Source organism: Eupeodes corollae, chromosome 1 (genome assembly GCF_945859685.1).
Source record: "Eupeodes corollae chromosome 1, idEupCoro1.1, whole genome shotgun sequence".
In the NCBI taxonomy this organism is placed as follows: Eukaryota; Metazoa; Arthropoda; class Insecta; order Diptera; family Syrphidae; genus Eupeodes; species Eupeodes corollae.
This window is the reverse complement of record NC_079147.1, coordinates 223,686,501-223,707,744: the sequence shown is the minus strand read 5'-3', so window position 1 is coordinate 223,707,744 and position 21,244 is coordinate 223,686,501. Positions and strand designations below refer to the sequence as shown.

General features: G+C 35.6%; 1 protein-coding gene and 1 pseudogene across 4 annotated transcripts in view; one reads left to right on the top strand and one right to left on the bottom strand.

Moving 5' to 3' along the window:
* LOC129950583 (high affinity cGMP-specific 3',5'-cyclic phosphodiesterase 9A) overlaps nucleotides 1-2,847 on the bottom strand; it is a 267,471-nt gene extending 264,624 nt beyond the window's left edge. Inside the window, exon 1 of one of the 4 annotated variants that reach the window (XM_056062534.1) lies at nucleotides 1,583-2,847. The gene's annotated coding sequence lies outside the window, so the exon portion shown is untranslated. The remainder of the gene's footprint in view (nucleotides 1-1,582) is intronic. The other 3 variants (XM_056062531.1, XM_056062516.1, XM_056062524.1) reach the window with 3 other exon arrangements.
* Nucleotides 2,848-9,034: 6,187 nt separating this feature from the next.
* On the top strand, nucleotides 9,035-20,672 carry LOC129948864 (T-complex protein 1 subunit beta-like; annotated as a pseudogene).
* Nucleotides 20,673-21,244: the final 572 nt, after the last annotated feature.

Below are 21,244 nucleotides of genomic sequence, written 5' to 3'. Positions count from 1 at the left end.
TAATTGTCAAACATTTTTGACATTTTTGGTCTCTGGAATCTAAATCTATCCATTTTTAGCAGTTTGTTCCTTGCCGACGGAAGGCGGTGCGTGGCGTACCAGTCGGACAAAATTTACAAAGGACTTACTGAAAAGTAAAGAATTTCTTTCTGTTAGCCTTTCGTCATCTTTTTTTGACAAAACTAAGGAATTTATATTCAATTTGTCCGCAGAATAGTTTTTCTTTTTTTTCGGGCTTATTTTTAGAAAAATAAACCTTTTCATTATTCGAAAGTGATACATTCAATATCATATTTAAATAAGGGGACAATTAAATTGAAAGCAAATGAACGCAAATATTAGGTTATTCGAATTTAAGATATTTCCTATAAACTATCTATCTACTATCGCTTCAGTGTGAACCTTTTAAAATCTGAAAAACTTTAAACTTTTGAAATCGGTTAAACAAAAGATGACCTAAACTTTGATTATCAAAAATGTTTCAAAACAGAAATGTAAAAAAAGGCCTGAAATTCATCTGATATAATTTCTGAAACATCATAAGTTTTTTGGGTATGTTTCAAACATTGAATTCTGTAGATACGTGATTTAAAAATTAAACTGGTAATAACTTTTTAAACTTCTTTTTAAGTGTTTGTTTTTGTATATTTTTAAGCTTTTCTAAAATGCCTTGATATTTGAATTTTGTTCAGCTTTCTTGATTCCTTTTAATTAAATCAAGTATTTAGAGACATTTTTGAATCACCAAGAAGCTAACATTTAAATACTGAAGTACGATTTGTCAACAAAATAGTCTTCAAAGTATGCATCAGGTGGTTTTTCATCTCCATCTTTTCGTATGCCTACCGTCGGATTATTACCAAAATAGGTTCCTACCTAAGACTATCAATTCTTTCTTAAATAAAATACTGCGAAACATGGCAATAATAACTTTCTATTTATGTCAAGGAACAAATCCTGCAAGAAAAGTTGGTCGATATTCTGCTAATAATTTGATGTAAAATGTGTCTACTTGTGACTTTTTTAAGAAAGATTTCAATACTCATTTATTTACGATACAAGCATTGGTCTACAATTTTTTCAAAAACTATTAGAAATTAAATAAATTTTTAATACTTGTAAAAATTGTTTTTGTTAACCAAAACCTTAATTTCAAAGCTTAAAAACGAAATATTGATGAAGGTAAATAAATATATGTTAAATGTTGGTACTCAAAAACATTTAAAAAAATTCCAGCGACTTTTCAAACATGAATGGTCCACAATTTAAAACAGATGTAAAAACAAGCATATTAACATGCAGGTATCCTTACGCGCATACACCTTCCTACATACGAGTACATGAAGATACATTTTTAATTTGGAATATGAATGAAAACAAGAACCGCTAGCTCTCTTGCAACAGGTCCCTGGGAAGACGTTTCACCCTCAACCCCACCCTCCCCCTCATCCAACACCACTTTCGGTTTAAAGGAACCTCAAATGAGGAAAATTGCATTCTCTATAATTTTAAGGACATAAGAAGACGATCAAAAGGTATCAATTTATGAAATTGACAACAAAAATAAAAAAGACAAACTTACTCTCTCTCTTAACTGATGATATCTTAAGTGGCTTTATGTAGCTGTATCCTGTTTTTATATTTCCTCGTTTACGTGTTTTTTTGTTTAAATATATTTCACAATACAAATTTCACTGTAATCCTATCGCGCTTTACTTGGATTTTTTTCTTTATTCACGTCGTACATTTATATATGGGTAGTATATCCTTGTTCAAACAAAGGACTCTCTCTTTATAGGTATTTGTAAATGAATATAAACTGTACACTCACACACAAAACAGAAAGCCAATCCAATAACTTTTCCGATTATTCAAGCATTCAAATATACAAATATAATATTTTCACAATTTTAGTCCTTGTTTTTCTTTTTTTTCTATTTTATTTTTATTTTTATTTTATTTTATTTTGCCTAGGTTAGGTATATCCTTTTTTTTTGTTTGCTCCTTTCACTGCTCTGCTTTGTTGATATTAAGCACACCTTTTCTACTAATTGACAAAATACAAACACATAACAATTTACAATGTTGATACCGACACAACTAACACACACTATCACATAAACTATATAGAGCTCTCGAACAGAGGAGTAAAAAGAAAGTATAGCGGATAATAATCGGCTAGGCTACATTTATCCTTATTTTTCTTGTATCCTTTTTTTGAATTTTTATTTAACGATTAAGTTGGCCTAGTTTGGCACGAATTATGGACAGGAGGCCCACAAATGCACACAAAACACAGGATGGAACTATTTTTGTTTTGGGAACGGCGGCGTGTATCCTGTTCTTACTTCCTTTTGTTTTAGACAATTATTTTTGTATAAGGCTGTTAACTTTTTCTTGTTTTTTTTTTTTAGAATTTTGCTAACCGCTTTCAGAATTCGACATCCGTTAGATTAATCCGAACAACTTCGTAGGTAAAATCAAACTGGGAAAAAGCCAAAAAAGCTATGAAGAAACGCAAGAATTCTGCGTGTTTATGGAGGGAAAAAGTTGATTTGGGCTAAAAAGAGAGCAATTACTAGGAGGGAGAGTTGGAGCAGAGAGCGATACAGAGAATGAGAGACAAATGAGAGCGTTTAGACTGAACTGAAACAACCCTCTCTGTCTCTACTACGACAGTTCGATTAGCTCAAAAAGTTCGAATTTTTTTTTAAAGTTCTAGCCCCCAAACCCACACCTGTCAAAGACATCAGCTGAAATGCAACCGATAGCAAAGTACATAAAGGGAAAACAAATGTGGGCTCATTGAAAGTTTTCAGGGGCAATAACTTTCAAGAAAGTGGTCTTTGCAATTGCTTTATATAGCAAGGATGGTAAAGCTTTTGGAAAATAATGTTGCCAAATGAGATTTTCTATCACTTTCAAAAAGTTGATGGACTTTTAGAAAAAATGAATACTTTGAGTTCAACTAAATCCTTTGCTTAGGAAATCAATTGAATTTTGGTTTTACTATAGAGTTAAAAAGTAAGAAGTTTTTAAATGGGAGAAGTAGGAAGCTATAAAGGAACAAGAGACATTGAAAAACATTGTTTATTTAAACATTATGGGGCATGTTCATAGTCATATTTTAAAAACGGGTCTATTTGAACTGGATGGTATCTAAATTTAACATGAAGGTTAGATTAAGCTGTTATTCATACAAAATTTAGCAGCTCTGTTTAGTTAGGAACAGGTTTAAGGTATATTCATAATTCTAGTACAATTCCACTTAAACTTATGAAAAAACGGCTTGTAGAAGGGAACAAATAGAATGCGTTAGTTGGAGAGCCTACGTCCTTGAAGCCGTTGAAGTCCTTACAAGTCCTTGAAGTGTTAGTTGAGTAATTTCATGTAAGTTGTTGTAACGAAATATTTATTTATTGTGGTAAAGATCCATTCAGTAGCAATGTATAGAGTCACAAGCATCTTATACATAGATTAAGCCATGTTTTTTTTTTAGATTTTAGGCTATCCTTTAACATGGAGCTTAGTTTAGCAAAGACAAAATTAGAACTTATCAAAGAAGTATGAATATGGCCATATATCTTTTTATAATAAGCGCACACTCAAGGGGATAATACTATCCTTATTATGTAGACACAGTGTGAGCACTAGGAACGCAGTTTTTAATTTCCCATTGCAATGCTGTTTAGGCCGGAATTTAATGAGCTTATCATATTGTATTGGATTAGATGTTGCAACAGGAAATAAAAATGAGAAAGAGTGTTGGAGAAAGAATAGAACCCTGGGGCACACCAGCATTGTATTAACGATTCGAAAAGTAATTACTGATCCAATGAAGGGTTGATTCACGAAGATCGAAAGCACGCATTTTCGAGAAGAGAGCCTGATGCCAAACCCTATGCAATAATCTTACTTTCTCCAAAGCCATGTAAAGATTTGCTTTTCGGTGAGATGAACCATGAGATCACCAGTTGACCTTTTGATACGAAAACAGTACTGTACTCGATCTTCGAAATATTTTTCGAGCTGATAATTAATCGGCGTTTTTATGACCTTGGAAATAAGGGACGTAAGTGCAATCGGACGGTAATTAGAGGATGAGGAAGATTCGCCTTTTTTGGGAACATGCTGAACAAATGCGGTTTTCCATTCGCTCGGAATGAGACCTGAGAAGTGAGACAGATAAAAAAGCTAAGCAGTGGTTTTGCCAGCGTTGAAGAACACCTCATCAGAACAATAGCGGGGATACCATCCGGACCAGCGAATTTATGAATGTTGAGTTCATTAAGAACTCTTACCACAGTACTAGTGCGAAAAAAGATTGGTCCCATAGAATAACTAACTCGCTCAAGTACAGGCGGAGTCATAACACTCACTGGCAGCCTTGAATTAGTGGCAAACTGCCTAACAAAGAGATTAGCTTTGTCTAAAGAGCTAACATATAAAGTGTCATTGACAACGAGTGTAGGAACCGAGGAAGAGAAAGAATTTCTTATATTTTTTACAAATGACCAAACATTTTTACTGCCTTTGGGACATTGCATTATTTTTTTGTTGTTATTTTTTGTCATGTACAAATTTGGTCCTTCAAATATGGGTGTTTCAGGCTTTCCTGGTTTGCTTGAACTTATTTCGGTTCTTATCCATTGGATTGGCTTTAAAACAATGGAAACATACGTTCTTGACCCTAATAACCTCTTTACATGCGTTTTCTTTAGGCCTGATGCTTTTAAACCTATTTGGGATAAAAGTTCTCATTCTCAGGAGAATCAAACTTGTGATCATATCAGCACTGGCGTCAACGTCACTATCGAGGAAGCATAGTGACCAGTTAAAGATAATAAAATATGTATTGAGACCGTCCCAGTTGGCTTTCTCGTATTGCCAAACTGTTCTTTTACGAGCTCTTTCTTTACCTGGAGAGTTTTTTATGAGTTCAATAGAAAGTTCTTTACTACGCAATGTTTAATTTGAGTTTTCTGATAAGTGATTAGCTAAGTTTAATGACTTTAATTTTTAAGATCATGAAACAATATTCTGCAACGAAAAAAAATAGTGACAGTGTTTAGTTTTCGAAACACATTTCGTAAAGAAATGGCAACTTTAAAAAATTGTTAATTTTATTAAGTTAAAATTAGTTCGCACTATTTTCCTATGCATCTTATGTGAAAGAGACCAAATCAGTATTGAGTCAAAGTTATTTTCATTTAGGTCACTTTTATTCTAAGGGTTCGAAAAATGACATAATATTTGTTAAAAATAGTACCCGTGTCATGGTGGTTAGTGCGTTGGACTGTGGGAGCTGCTTTCCAGCAAGTGTAAGAGGTGAATGTTTGCATTCGCAATAACCACGACCTGGAAAACAGAGCCCTACTTAATCACTTTTACCTTCGAAATGATACGACACAATGGTGATTTGAGAACCGCGGTTTCATGCGGTTCAATGACGATTCTTTGGCAAATGCTATAATGGCCAAGTCTATTGTTAGTGACGAAGGTTGAGCTTCAGCTTATCTTCAATTCAATAAAAAACGAAAAGTCAGAAGGTGTCGGTGGTTTATTCAACGTTGTACTTAGACATTTACCGATGGAGGCAATTGACATTTACACCACACTCTTCAATAATTCATATTATCCAGTGCATTGGAAGACCGCTGTTTTTCATCCTCTCCCGAAAAAGGGAAAGGACAACTCCAACCCGTCAAATCTTCGGTCGATAAGTTCTCTTCCGAGCATCAGCAAAGTTTTCGAAAAGATCATCAAAAGGGCTCTGACTAAGTGGGCTGCGGACAACAAAATAATTCCGGATAAACAATTCGGGTTTAAGGCGGGTCATGACACAATTCATGCTGCGTCTAAACTCGCTTCTGATATACAATGGAATAAATCAAAACAACAATGTACTGTACAGGTGCTGTTCTGGTTGACTTGAAAAAGGCCTTTTACACCGTATGGTGAGCAGGCTTGGCATAAGCAAGCCAATGTTGTATATACTACATGATATGCTTAACGATAGAAAGTTTGTTTTCAAAAGTGGCAATGTAACTTCTACCACAACATTCTTAATTCAAAATGGTCTATAACAGAAGGTCGTGAATTTGCGAATTCTTTTCAGCATTTACACCAGCGATCTGATAGGTAGTCTTACAAAAGCAATTGCGTACGTCGACGATCGAATTGGGTACAGAAAGGCCCGAAAGGTTGAGGTTATTAGAATTCTCTTGCAGCGTGATTTCGAAAACTGAAAATAAATGTTCAGAAGTCGAAGACAATTCTGTTCCGGACTCCGTTGGCTAGGGCCACGAAGGCTTCGTGCAAGATGGTCATCGTCGATCTTCACGGGCAGCCATTAGCGAGCAAAAATGTAGTGAAGTACCCCGGTGCTTACGATGCTATACCGCCTTATATCGAACAGCCGAATATTCTTATGTGCATTACTTTTCCAACGAGGTCCTATACAAAGGGGCTCGAATCGACAGAATTGATAATCTCGTGATAAAACTCGTTCGAGGCTTAAAGTAAACATTTCTACTTTTTGAATGTCTGACACTATTAAACTACATAGTTTCATAAAACATTGCATGTGGAGTTAGATTTGTGCTGTCAAAATTTTGAAGAAAGCCTTCACTGCCGGATAAAGTTCAAAAGTGTTATTAACATAAACTACACATCAAATGAATCGAAGAATGAATTTTCCAAATTCGTCGATTGGCACTCGAAAGTCTTACTGCTCTTGTTGGAATATTGAAAGGATCGATGAAAAACAATTTGAATGCCATTTGGGCACCAGAAAAGTGAAATCTCGATTAGCGCCAAAAACGCTCAGTTGATAATACTCCTAGATATTGGTCATAGCGACAAAAGGTCAATCAATATCATTCCGCAACCACCGTATTTCCCTGACTAAGTTCTTTTGGTCTTTTAAGCTTTTTCCTAAACTTGAAAGAACGCTTCGTACACAATTTTTAATTAACAAAAGAAAAACCAAAGCGAAGAAGGAATTGCAGGATATACCGAAACCAGACCGGTACAACATGTTTTGAAACTCCGGAAAAACCAGGGATTAGCTTAAGGCCCCTGAAATTAACTTAGAAGCTAAATTAAGGTTTTGGACTTAAGAAACAAACTCCTAATGTATATTCTCCACAGAAGGTACATCGTTCGATGGAATCTTTAAGATGTTATAAATTAAGGTTGTAGACAAAACAAGGTCGGAAAAGATCTTACCGATGCATTTGATGTCAAAAAAGGTTTTAGACAAGGCGATGCACTGTCATGCGACTTCTTCAACATCGTTCTGGAAAGAATTGTGCAAAACTCAACCGTAAACACTAGAGGCACAATCTTCCAAAGATCCATCCAATTACTCGGATACGCAGATGATATTGACATAATTGGAAGATCAAAGCGTGATGTCAGTGGAGCGTTTTTGAGCATTGCGAAGGAAGCGAAGAAGATGGGTTTAGTGGTCAATGAGGGCAAGACCAAGTATATGCTGTCATCAAAAAAGGACACTGAACGACGACGCCTTGGACAAAACGTCACCATGGACAGCTATAACTTTGAGGTAGTTAAGGACTTTGTCTACCTAGGCACCGCTATTAATGCAGACAACGACACCAGCGCTGAAATCAAACGAAGAATAACTCTTGCAAATCGCTGCTTCTTTGGACTTAGAAGGCAATTGAGAAGTAAAGTCCTCTCTCGAGCATGTAAAATCACCATCTATAAGACACTCATCATCCCGGTTCTCATTTATGGCGCTGAGGCCTGGACCCTGTCAAAGAAAGATGAGAGCGTCTTAGGATGCTTCGAGAGAAAAATTCTTCGGGCGATTTTTGGTCCCGTACGCATAGATGGAGAATGGAGGAGAAGATATAACGACGAACTGTACGGGCTGTACAGCGGCACTGACCTAGTTAGCAGAATTAAAGTCCAACGGCTTAGATGGCTAGGTCATGTAGAGCGAATGGACATCAACGCTCCAGCCCGGAAGGTCTTCGAATCCAATCCCGAGGGACGGCGCAGTAGAGGAAGACCGCGACTCAGGTGGCGCACCCAGGTGGGAGAGGACCTCAACCAACTTGGCGTGCGAAACTGGAGACAGCTAGCTAGGGACCGAGCTGGCTGGAGACGCTTGTTGGTTGAGGCCCAGGTCCGCCCCGGACTGTAGCGCCACCTTAAGTAAGTAAGTAAGTAAGACAAAACAAGAAAACGTATTCAATTGTGAGACAAGAAAAAACTATAGCCGTAACTTAAATTATGACAACCTGCATTTTTAAACTTCTGAGTCATATATAGAAATGCTGGATAGCGGCTTTGTAACTTAACAATTCCTTTTTAGACTTCTAAATTTTAAGCTACATGCAAGAGAGAATACATTCGTACTTTACCTTAGACAGAAATAATTGGTCTTTTTTTGCACCACTGGTTCTGACAGTTCAAGCACGTTTAGTGTTTCGCATCACTGTCAAAAATCTTCAGTTTGGTCTATAATAAAAGCATGAATAGTCTAACATATAAACAAGGCTTGCAAATTGTTGAATTTGATATGACAAATCGTGCAGTGTTAAGAAAGTTCATCAAGCGCTTCTTCCAGTTTAAATAACCTACTGATAAGGCTCTTTGTACCAAATTTAAACTTTTTGGATTGTCCAATGCACATACTTAAAGTTTGAATGGAAGAAAATATCGCAGCTGAATCGAGCAGTATTAGTGAAGAACGTCAATAATCGGTTCGACTCAGCAATTAAGTATCTTTTACTTGTGGAATATTTTTTTGGAGAATTGATGTTGAATTAAGAAAATAAATCGAGTGGTACAACAGTCCGTTGAGAACTAGGGCTTAGAACTCTCAACTATTCCAGGGATGCAGAAGACCTACAGTTTTTTTTGGCGAATCCGAACGACTAATTTGAGAAAGAACTTTTCATGATAAGAATTACTCTTTGAAACTCATTAATCGCAAGAAGCAGTACCCGTGAAAAAATTGTAAATGTTAGAAGCAGGGATTAAACACAAGACCTCTAACATGAAAGTCCTACGCTCAAACGAAAAAGCCTTAGGTAGAAAGCCTTTCGAAATGCAACTGGTACCAAGAATTGAAGCGGAATTAAGTGAATCAGCTATTGAAAAGTTGACCGAAGATCCCCTTTATAGAAAAACAGTATTCAGCGACGAAGCTTATTTCTGGGTGAATGGTTACGTAAGAAAGTCAAACTTCAGTATTAAGAGTGAAGAGCAACCAAGAGCATGAGATATTAATGTATTCAGAAAAAAAGTACTTGTTGTATGCATTATGGGCTGGCGGAGCCATTGGGCCGTATTTCTTCGAGATAATGCGAATCGCAAAAAGAATAAAGATGGTGGTACTGGCCATAAAGCACGCGGAACAAATTATCAATTGAGAGGTGTTTTTGGTAAACAGTTTAACGAAGGTCAATTAGCCTAGATGGTGCGCTTTGTTTATGGAGCTATGTTAAGGCATGTATCTCTAGCGAAAAGTCCGCCTTGATTGACGCGTTGAAAGCCAACATTGAAGGATTTTTTCAGAACATTATTTAACTCGATTAACTGTTGTTACTATATACCCGTATAAAGGTGGACTTCTGAGGTAAAAAGGCTGCTAAATGCCACTCTAAAAATGCAACAGATGTTTTTTGATCTCAAGAATTTTTTGAGTCTGTTTTTTTTTTTTGGAAAATTTCATCCTTACAAAATAACTGTCTTTATTTATCAAACTATGTTCAACATAATTCCAAGGCGAATTATTCTAAGTACGTATAATTATTATCACCGGGTTCTCGCTAAATTTGTCATAACGAGTGAAAACTATCGTTCATTGAACCATTATCGAGCCGAATGACGTTCAATTTATGTACAAATATTTCATAAATTCTAATTTATCAAACCTTATCAATCTCATAATTTTCAACCAACTCTTTATTAATTACTTTAGGACTTAAAAGATATCAACATTTTATCAAATTAAATTAAACCTTGAGCAAAGACTACCTACGATTAAGTACATTGAGGAGTTAAGCTTTTTCGTTGACATCATTTTCATCAAAGACCTGCTCTGCTAGAGCTCTATATAAACCAACTTAACTGAGTACAGTACTGAAACTGACGATAACGATGACGATGAAAAAAGCTTTCAGGTCTCTTTGAATTTGAAAATTGAGAAGAAGAAGAAAAAAGAGAGCCTCAAGTTCTCAATACCTATCTATAATATTTTTTTTTTCTAAACTTAAAACCTCTACGAATGTTGTTCATTGATTTGTTGTTTCACAGTAGGTATCTACAACCTATATAAATTTCATTAATTTTTCTTTCAAATTTATCTAATTGCTTTCACATTTAAGAACAATTCATAAGTAAACGTTCTTTTTAAAATAAAAATGGGACGTGATTGAAATCAAAGTAAACCACTAGAATAAGTTAGGCAAGAAAGGTACTTAGGTATAAAAAAAATTAACGGCGCCATCATCATCCACTAGAGAAGACTTTTATCTTCTTGTTTTTTTTTTTTTTTTTTTTTTTTGAAAAAATTGTAGCCTTCTAAGTGGTGCCGGTAAATTTCTATTCATTACGCATCTCATGACTTTCACCATCCACCTGAGAATTTTACTTTTTGCTCCTAAAATGAATAAATAATCATTTTTGCTCGACAATTTTCCAAGCGCACAGGAAATTTTCATAACAGCCGCACAGCACAAGTGGTAACGTTGGTGAAGGCGGTGCGACAGAAAAGGCGATGGCAATGGATGGTGGGATGGATATGATGGTTCCTTGGTGTTGTTTACGCTGGGCCCAAGAACAAACCCTACATATACCGTACCGAAGTGACTTGGCTTCAGAGGTATCTTTTAGCACGCGAATTTAGAGACGAAAAACCCTATGAATTGTGGCGCAAAGTTTTACCAAGGAATACAATGAACCAAAAACGGCAGTCCTACCAACGACCGTGTCGCTGCCGTTCACCGTGCGTCGCGTCGTCTTTGTCGTTGTCGTCGCTCGTCCTAAGTCCTGAGTCCTGAATTTGAGTGTGCAAAAGGGTGGTAAATTATATATTATTTTTTGTTCATACAAGTCTCCTTTCTTTTTTATAACGTAAATTACTTTCGTGCTTACGATGGTTTCTCAGGTACATACATATATATGAGGGAGTCACACGCGAGCGGTAGTAGCAACAAGTTACTCGTATTCGTATTAACTCGAAGGGGTGTGTTATGTTGGCGTTTGGTTGGCGTTGGTGTTGGGGTTTGAAATCCCACTGACAACGGATGGAAATTGGAAAATAAGAAACGAGAAAATTGGGACGGCAACGGCATAGACGTTGAAGGAAAATCGATTTAAGATAAAAATTAAAAAAGAAAAGAAAAATAGACAATAAAAAATCCACACAGTCTTGTTTCTAAGAAATTTGTTTAACAATAAGCTAACTACAAGTAAATTTGTCTATCGGTTGTTTATCTGTCATCAAGAGAAAAGTTTTTTTTTTATAATTCTTTAAAATCAACCTACACAAAGAAATAAGTATTTAATTAGATTATTAATTAATGCGTGCGTAAGAAAATACAAATCAGATTCCATTATAAATAAAATTGCTAATTTTCATTAATATTCTTTTGATCTTTTTTTATTTATTACATTTGAAAAGTTGTGTATTGTTTACCTTAATCGGGATGCTAGTTGCTTCGAGGATAGTACTTATAAGCTTTTATTACGAATAGGAACGTTTTTTGAATACTATTCAAAATATCATTCGATATTCTAGAAGAAATTTTGGTTTGATTATTAAAATTTATTTCGAAAATCGGTTTTTAGAAGAAAAACGTCACAACTGTGGACTTGAGTAATTCTTTCATAGAATATCAGATCTAAGAAACACAAAAAATAATGTCAATTATATTTGATTGATTACACAAGTTTGAAGTCAATATCTTTCTTTATTCTAAAAATATTCCAGTCAAAGTTCAATTCTGTCGAATTTTTAGTGCAATTTCTTGTAGTTTTCATTTTATTCAACAAGATATTAATTGAATTTCTCTTAAAACTTGAACAAACGTCAATATCGTTATTGTTAGTAGTTGAATATTTTTATTTAGTAGTATTACCAGTAGATGGTGGAGTTCATTGATATTTTTCTTAAACCATGGAGATTTTGACACATCGAGAAATCTCAATATTTTATTTCTACAAATTAAAACCCATTTCAATTAGTTGTATCTAAAAATTTTCAACGATTTGTATTTTTGCATCATCTTGTTTTTTGAAATACACAAATCGTAGAAACCTCCAACTTGTGTATTCCAAAAATATATACGCTATGGTTTCGTTACCACCAAGAAAACCAAAACGTTTATTTATTTATTTAGTTATTAGTGATTATAAACTTCAGATCTCAAATGAAACAATTTAACAATTTTTTTTAATGAAGTTGAACAATTTATTGCCGATGTGCCAAAATCTACGAAAGACAGTACTAGAACTATTCCGATCTTGAGGGAAATAGAAGTTAAATAATGTGTCGAAATTTTAATTTTTGAAAAAGAGGAGCAATTTAAGAGAAGTACAGAAAATAAGACAGTCTTTAACCGTTTACAATCTTACAAAAAAAAACAAACTGTGAGCTCAAAAATTATGTTAATAGCGTAAAAACAGCAAAGTCTAAAATGACAAAAGACACAACCAACCAACTAAAACCTATGACCATCTTCGGAGTGTTTTTAAACCATTACAAGCCAATACGGTTGAAAGGAACGACGAATGTGAACTTCTTTTTCACAAGCTCAACGAAGTAAGAGCAACATAAGTTATCTAACACAAAATTACCAGGGTGGCAGGGAGCGATCTTTTTACTGATCAAGTTTTTTAAAGAAATGTCCTTGATAGCCTTCAAAAAACTCCAAATTATAATAAACTATGTAAATTCGGGCGCGATAGTCTATTGGGAAGTAAGGCCTTACAACTCTCAATCAATCCTGCTAAAATTTTAAGCCGTTTCCGATAGGCAAATTTGAAAAACACTTTTCATGACAAGAAGAACTTTTGGATCATTTGTCAGTACCCGTGACAAAAACTTTAGATCGTATTGGCAGTGGTTGAACCCAAGAACTCTGGCATGAAAATACTACGCATGCCTTTAAACAAGCATATGTATCATACTATTGGAGCCATTTAACTCATATTATAAACTGGTGCATTGTCACTCCTACTTTCCCTCGCTCTGCGAAAATTCCAAGAGTTCTTCGAACGGCTAAGAAGCGTGACCCTCATTCTCCAACTGATTTTAGACCGATAAGCATCCTACCTTGCCTCTCTTAAGTCTTGAAGAAGATAATTGAGCAACAGATCTTAAGTCATATTTCACTTAACAACTTGCTATTTGTAAAACAATCGGGGTTCAGAGAAAATCATAGCTGCTCTAGTCCAATAGTTAATCTTCTTGAAGATGTTAGGTTGGACTATGATGAGGGTCAAATAATTCTCCTCTGCTTACTCGACCTTACAAAGGCCTTGACAAAAAGAATCACAGTGGAAACTCGTAAACTTCTTCGGCTTCAGTGAACGGGCATGCTCGCTATTTGGTGATTATCTCTCTGACAGATCACAAAGGGTTTTTTCTGGGGGGAAATGCTCAGTTCTCAGACCTGTTACGCAAGGAGTCCCACAGGGATCGATTCTTGGTCCAATACTCTTTTGTATGTTCATCAATGATCTGCCTGCGTGTTGTTCGCACTTTTCGGTTCACCTGTATGCTGATGATGTTCAATACCACCTTGCCAGGCCTTTTCATCAGCTCAATGAACTGTCCCTCTGCATCAACGAGGATCTTAACCAAATTAATGCGTGGTCAATTGCAAATGGCCTATTCTTAAATCCTTCCAAGACCCTAGTCATTCCAATTTCGAAGAAAAAGTTTGATCTCTCTACTCTACTTAATATTTGTCTAAGTGATCGTTTAATTAAAGTAGTGGATCAGCCTTGGATATACTATTGACCGTCATCTGTCAGGCTATAGACACACTAATTATGTCATTGGTCGCATTTATGGATGCTTACGTAAACTTTGGCCCTCAGAATACTTTACCCCTGTTGAAGATCGATGTAAACTAATAATTGCTTTAGTAGTTCCCCTCATATCATATGCTGAAATATTGTACAGTGATCTTGATTCACTATCTAAACAAAAACTGCAAGTTGCTTTCAATGATGAATGTCCGTTTCGTCTATGGGTTACGTAGATATGACCATGTTTCGGAATTTTCTAAAAATATATTGGGTTGCACACTGCAGCAATACATAAACTGTTTATTTTTACATAAAGTAATTCATATTAGTGCTTCGTCTTATCTGTTTACCAAACTAACATTTAACCGTTCTGCTAGAAGTATCAAGTCAAGTTGGCAATTTTCTGAACTCGTCCCGTTTATTTTTCATACGTGCTGTTAAACTCTAGAACTCGCTTTCATCTACAATTAAATTAATTGTTAACTATACAAGATTTAAAACGCCAATATTTCTTCACTTTTTGTCTTTCCCAATTTAACCATAATCTTCTCCCTTTTGCCTTCAATCACAAAGAATTGCTTTTAACATTAATAAAATCTCATTCTCCTAAATTGTATATAATTTAATTTAAATTTGTAAACATATTATATCTAAGTACTATAAAAGATGTAAGTTTACTGTACGTGCCATTATTACCAAATAAATGAAATTAAATGTGAAATTGTTATACCTAAACAAGATAAGCCACCAAAAGATAAAAAGTAACAACTTACAGACCAACAAACCATTGCAGAAGTTTACGAAAAACTGGTACTGAAAAGTCTCAGCAAACTAATACAAGAATGAAGACTAACTCAGAACTGTGAGTGGATTCAAATTTCCACGTTATTTTAAATTCTTCGAATTACGAATGTGGTGCAAAAGGCGTACGAAGAAAAATAAGTATGCCCGGTCAGGGTTTGTCTCTTGTGAATTGATTGCAAACTGCATAGACTTTCTCTGACAGTACTACAGAATATTGAAACCTTATGTTAAGAACCCACTTTTTAAAGTATAGTACGACCAAAATTACTCGGAACCATACGGAACTATCGGTGTACCACAAGGAAGTGTCCTAGGACCATTTTTTTTCTTTTATATCGAAGGGATATCTTAGTGGACACCAAAGCTTTCATGGCCACTTTTGCTGAGGATACTGCAATATTGGTGCCAGATAGATCCATGGTAAAGGCTACACAAACATTGCAAAATGCTTACAATTAAGAAAGTATCAAATACGTATCAAACTCAATGAAACAAAATCGACGTACATACATTTTACACACAAAAACGGTACAGAAGTATCTTACTCCAATACTGCCAAATACATTGGAATGACTTTTGATACAAATCTTAAATGGAAAGAGTATATATCAAAAACACAAGAAAAGAGCTAAGCTTAAAGTGCAGAAGAATGTACTGGTTAGGAGGAAAATACTCCGACCTAACTATCCAGAACAAACTTATGTTAAAGCAAGTATTGAAACCCGATTGGACTTTTGCTATTTCTTAGTGAAATAATAAACGCTCCTTGGTTTATAAGAAATAGTAATCTGTATCATGACCTTTACATTGAAATGGTTACAGATGTGGTTATAGTACCAAGAGCTGTCACAAAATCATCGACTGCAAAGCCAAACCGACTGCGTAATAGACCCCGTCGTAAATGTACTAGTCAATGTTCGTAGATAAAGAAGAACCAAGCATTCTGATAATTTTTTTAAATCTACGGGAAACTATAAATTTCCCCCAAAAGTGAATTTTAAATTAAGCAAAAAAAAGATTGGTCCTGATTAACCGATAGTTTTAGAACTAGGTAACGATTCTTACCAAGTGTATTTTGAGAAAATGAAATAGTTTGAGAATTTTCATAGAATAGAAAAATTGGAGCATTTTATTTCTTGAAGAAGTCCCTGTTAGTATTTGACAATGTGGGTCATATTTAGAATTGGTTTAATACAATGTAGCAGTCAAAATTAACCGATTCCTCGATCAGAGTAGTTCTAAGGCTACTGAATGTCATTAGAACTACAAACATTCCTCTACAAACCTCGTGTCGTGTTGTACGTCAGAAACTAGTTTACTCCAATAACCGATATCAATAAAGCCACTAATAACTCTACACTGTTGGTGATGAAATGCTTAGAATTCATCGGTCCTTCTACGAAACACATACACAGGTGTCTATTCTAATAGAACGTTTCTACAACCTTCCAAGTATAGCCTTTTGTAACTCAGTGTTTTTCAGCCCAGATTATGTCTTTATAAAGTAAGCTACAAATACATAAATTAGGTGGCGCAACAAAAAACTAGGGCCTAGTGACTTACATCTCTCAAACAGGGGGTCCTACAGTTTTAAGCAGAAACCTAGCGGCTAATTTGAGAAAGCATTTTTCATCACAAGAAATACTTTAGGAAAATATATCAATTCCTAGCAATAGGCAAAAAAGGGATTGAACCCCAGTCCTACGCACTAACCATCACGCCACGAGTATTAAGTAAGCTTTATCCTGACCTAAATTCATAGACCGTTTTTGTTTATACGAACAATTTTTCGTAAATAAAAAACAGCTTCAAGTTTGAAGGGATTTGAAACTGAGTTTTTCAAACTTTTGATGAATCTTTCATAAAACAAACACAGAGATAATAATTTTTGACAAGAAACGTTTGAACAGATAATTTTGCACATTACTGTCAATTTTTGGCGTCTAACAATATGCCAAGGAATATTGTAAATTAGACGAAATATATATAAAGAAAATAATGTATAAGAGGCTTCTCCTCACTCGTCAATTTGTGGATTGACGAAGGTGAATAAATACATTTTTTTTTTAATCTGAATTTGTAGGAGTTCTCCAAAAGTTATTAGGGGATCCCTATAAACCCTTCAAACATACATATTTCCTTTAAAGGCTGTGAATTATGAACATAAACTAAATAAATATATCGACTTTAGTTAAGAAATAAAACATAAAAGACTAAAAAGAAAAAGTTTTAAATATTTGTTTTTTTTTGGTTTTAAATTTTTTTTTTAGTTTCATTTTCATGTTAATAATGTAATGAATGTTGACCAACTGCAGTGATATATGTAGGTGCACATGTAGTGGTTTATTTTTGTAAAGGTAGCACGATTTGTACTTTCAACGAAATGAAATCCCCAAGCTATGTGTCTGTTCGAATTCTGCTAACTGCATACAAAAGCCTTTGAGTGCTCTCTGTTGACAAAATGTTGTGTTCCATCCCCTAGGCACGATTTTCTCTTACATCCCAGTTAAAACGATGTATCTAGGATATGGTATGCTTTTCGATACTTTATACATTATATGTAATAATATAGTATTTTTTTTTTGTTGTTGTTGTTGTTGTTTTATACCGTTAAATATTTTACGTAATTGAAAGGATTGAATGTATTGATCCGTAAGTAGGATATTTTACATCGAAAATAAAACATTTGGTGTTGTTTTTAAATTTAAATTGAAAGGTTTTTGAGTTTGATTTTATTTCACCTTTGGCTTATAAATGGGATCTTGAAAAACGACGCACACAAAATTTAGCTATGGAGAAATTAAACTAGGGTTAATCATGGCTTAAAGCTCATAGATGTCAGGAAATATTAGCGCGTTGTTTATTTTGTTTACTCAATAAAGCTATTAGCGCAAAATTTAAATTCATATATCAAAAAACGATAGTGCACTGTCACTTTTTAGACGTGTTGTTCAAAACTCACCGTTTTTAAAAAATTAGGAATCAGTATTGCAGCAAAAAGTTCGGAATAGGCATAAAGTAGATTAATATTTAGAAAATGGCAAGGTCTTTAAGGGTTATAAACGATATCTGATAATCTCTCCTTATTTATAATTCAACGAACAAATATTTGTCCAAACTTTAAATTCCATTGTTCTTATTGACGGAGTCACCTTCTTGGGACAAACAAAGAGTTCTAATATCCATTTTTTCGTTTGGGTGTTTGTCTTTTCCTGTGTACGTAAAGGTAAAACAATTTGCCAAAAATATCACTAAATCCAGTTCGTATCCTTTCGTTTTTGGTTAGAATACCCTCGGACCAAAGTTTATAACCAAAATTCTCCTCTCACACGACCGCAATGCCGGTCCATGCCGCTAAGATTCTAGTTGGCATGTTCGGGGTGAGAGAACAAGAAGTCGGTGAAGGTACCACATCAGTGAACGGCAGCCGAGCCTATTTGGCAGGTTGCCAAATTAGTTGGATGTATTCCTAAAAAAGTGGCCAGCGAAGCATTGACAAGTGTATCGGTGAACACTCAGAATGAGGAGGTCTGTTCCAAATTGGTTTGGTTTTCAAATCATCGAGATTGTTAATGGAACTTTAGAGGATTCGTTTTTTAAACAAGGGATTCCTGTTGGCCAAGAAACCGAAAGTCCATCAACCCAAGAAGGAAGAAAAAGCAAAGATACTTACATAATGCTAATTCGGAAGCTAAATCAAGGTTGCATCGTTGGTGAATATTAAAGACTTAGAGCTTTTCGAGAAGGAGAATATACGCGACGAGGGCAACAAGATCCTCACCCACAAGTGTAACGTCTTCATCAAACGTCAAGTGATCTTCAACTTTTAAGATCAAATGTTCGCTGAAGCCAAGCTAATTTCCATCGAGCACGATAATTTCAACCTTTGACTGCTCCTCGTTGGTGAACAAGTTATGATTGGAAAGACACAATGCTGCGTTTCAGTGGAGTAAAAATCGGTGAAGAAATGTACTATTGCGTATCGTGGTAATACCCAGCAGATCTTCGATGAGGCTGACTGTTTATTGCACGACGCTCTGCTAGAGTTGATCGCAAGTGTGAAGGACTCGGGAATTGTCTATAGAGGTGGTTGCTCGGAAGCGCTGATGGCCAATGCAGCCACAAAAATCACTGGCTTTGAATCTATCGCATTGAAAGCATTTGCAAGAGCACTTCTACCTTTGCCTTTTGCTATCGCCGAAAATGCTGGTTACAATTCTGCTTAATAGTTTTCTAAATTGCGTACAGTGCATGCAAGGCGACCACACTTAGATTGGATATGAAGAATGGAAATATCACCAAAACAGGCAAGGATTCAATCCAAGACCTCTGACATGAGAGTCCCACGTACTAACCATCACGCCACGGGTTCTACTAAATTCCGTTTGCATCCTTAAAAGATGCACTGAAGAAAAAAGCCGAAAATATGAGGTTATCGGTTTATGGGAGCAATGGCCGTTGACAATTTTGCAAGAGTATCCTCAGTCTAAAGGGTATGGGAAAAATTCTCGTCTCACACGACCGAAACTCAAGGCAAGTAACCAATTATAACGCTACCCTAATTAAATAAATTAAGAATCGCAAAAGTCCATGAAGAACCAGGGCCTAGTGACTTACAACTCTCAACCATTCCTGTGTGCGAGTAATGTTGTCAGAGATGGAAGGGACCTATAGTTTATATGCCGAATCCGAATAGCTAATTTGAGAAAGCACTTCTCATGACAAGAATTACTCTTGGAGAATTTGTCAATTCCTTGCAAGAGGCAGTACCCGTGAAAAAAGTTAGGTGGCATAGGCAGGGATTGAACATAAGAACCCTTGCATGACAGTCCAACGCACTAACCATCACGCTACGGGTACTACTGTTGATAATGCCGACTCTAAATTTCTAGTTGACATGTACGTAGTACAAGACTAAGAAGTACGTGAAGGTGTCACATCAGTCCTTGTAGCCGAGCTCATTTTGTCAGGCTAAGCATTGACAAGTATCTCGATGGATAATCAGAATAAAAAGCTGTAGAAGCTGTACTTTGTCTTAAGAGTTCAGCAGACGGGCATGTAATTCGAATTATCAAGAAGGCTAATGGAATTCTAGAGTACTCTTTCTTGAACGTGGGATTCATGTTAAACAAGGAACCATCAACCGAATAAGTTAAAAAAAGGCAAGACCCTTAATGCTAACACTCCATGGACCTTACAAAATCAAGGAATTTGGTAACTCAAGCAAGGTCGACTCGTTGGCTCGTCTTTATCAACCGTCAGCTAATCTAAAACTATACAGAGCAAATGTACACTGAAGCAATGGTCATGGCCATCGAGCAAAGACTTTGGCCTTGAAAGATCAGTGAACAGTGCCCTATAGTGATTCGTAGTGCTACCCAGCAGATCATCATCGATGAAGCTGATGACAGTTCATTGCACCACGCTTTGTGTGAGTTGGTCGCAAGCGTGAAGATTGAAGGCGCTAATGGCCAATGCAGTATTCAAGATGACTCCTAAAACCACTAACAAGGAAGCTATCGTATTGATAGCATTTGCAAGAGCACTTCAACCTCTGCCTGCTTCTATCGCGGACAATGCTTTTTACGATTCTACTTAATTGTTTTCCGAGTTGAGCGCATCAACGCTTACAGCAAACACACCTGGTCTGGACATGGAGAATGGAAACATCACTGATATGAAGAAGTTGGGTATCACATAATAGTTTTCTAATTAAACGACAGGTTCTCTTGTCCATTTCCGGAGCCACTAAGTTGATTCTCCAAACCGAAGATACTTTGATGATCGCCGGATATTTTTTTGTTTTTCGACGACCTGATGTTTTCCTCGGGTCTAGTGTCTTTAAATAGTTTCGAAAATAAATAACAGTAAAATGTATCCAGAAGATCCCAAATTAATTCTTTTTTTTTCATAAAAAAAAATCGAGAAAGTCGAATTGAACATCTTACGCAAAGGAGACATTTCTTCTTTGGCTGCGTAGAAAGTCGAACTATCTTGTTGGACACATATGAACATCATCCGGCTCTATGTAACTTTTCGGGAACTATTCTAAATTTGGTTCCAAACTATTTAAACTATAATTATTGGATGCGTGTCTTTGATGAATTTCCATCAAACCACTTTATACTAATGGGAAATCTTAACTTCAGAACAGGAATCAGAGGAACAGTCGATTCACGAATATCACAGCTCATCACTGAAGTGAGAATTTCGAAAGATACTGTAAGTGACAGCAACAGCAGTATGTTTTGTGAGCTCTTGGAAGACATCAGTGCATTTATACTTAACGCGAGAGGCTTTGGCGATAAAACTGGCGAGTTTACTTTTGTTGCATCTAGAGGATCATCAGTTATTGACATACAGTGCATTGGAAATATTTAAAAGTTTCTCAATTTAAAGCACAGTTTTTGGTATTTAGGCT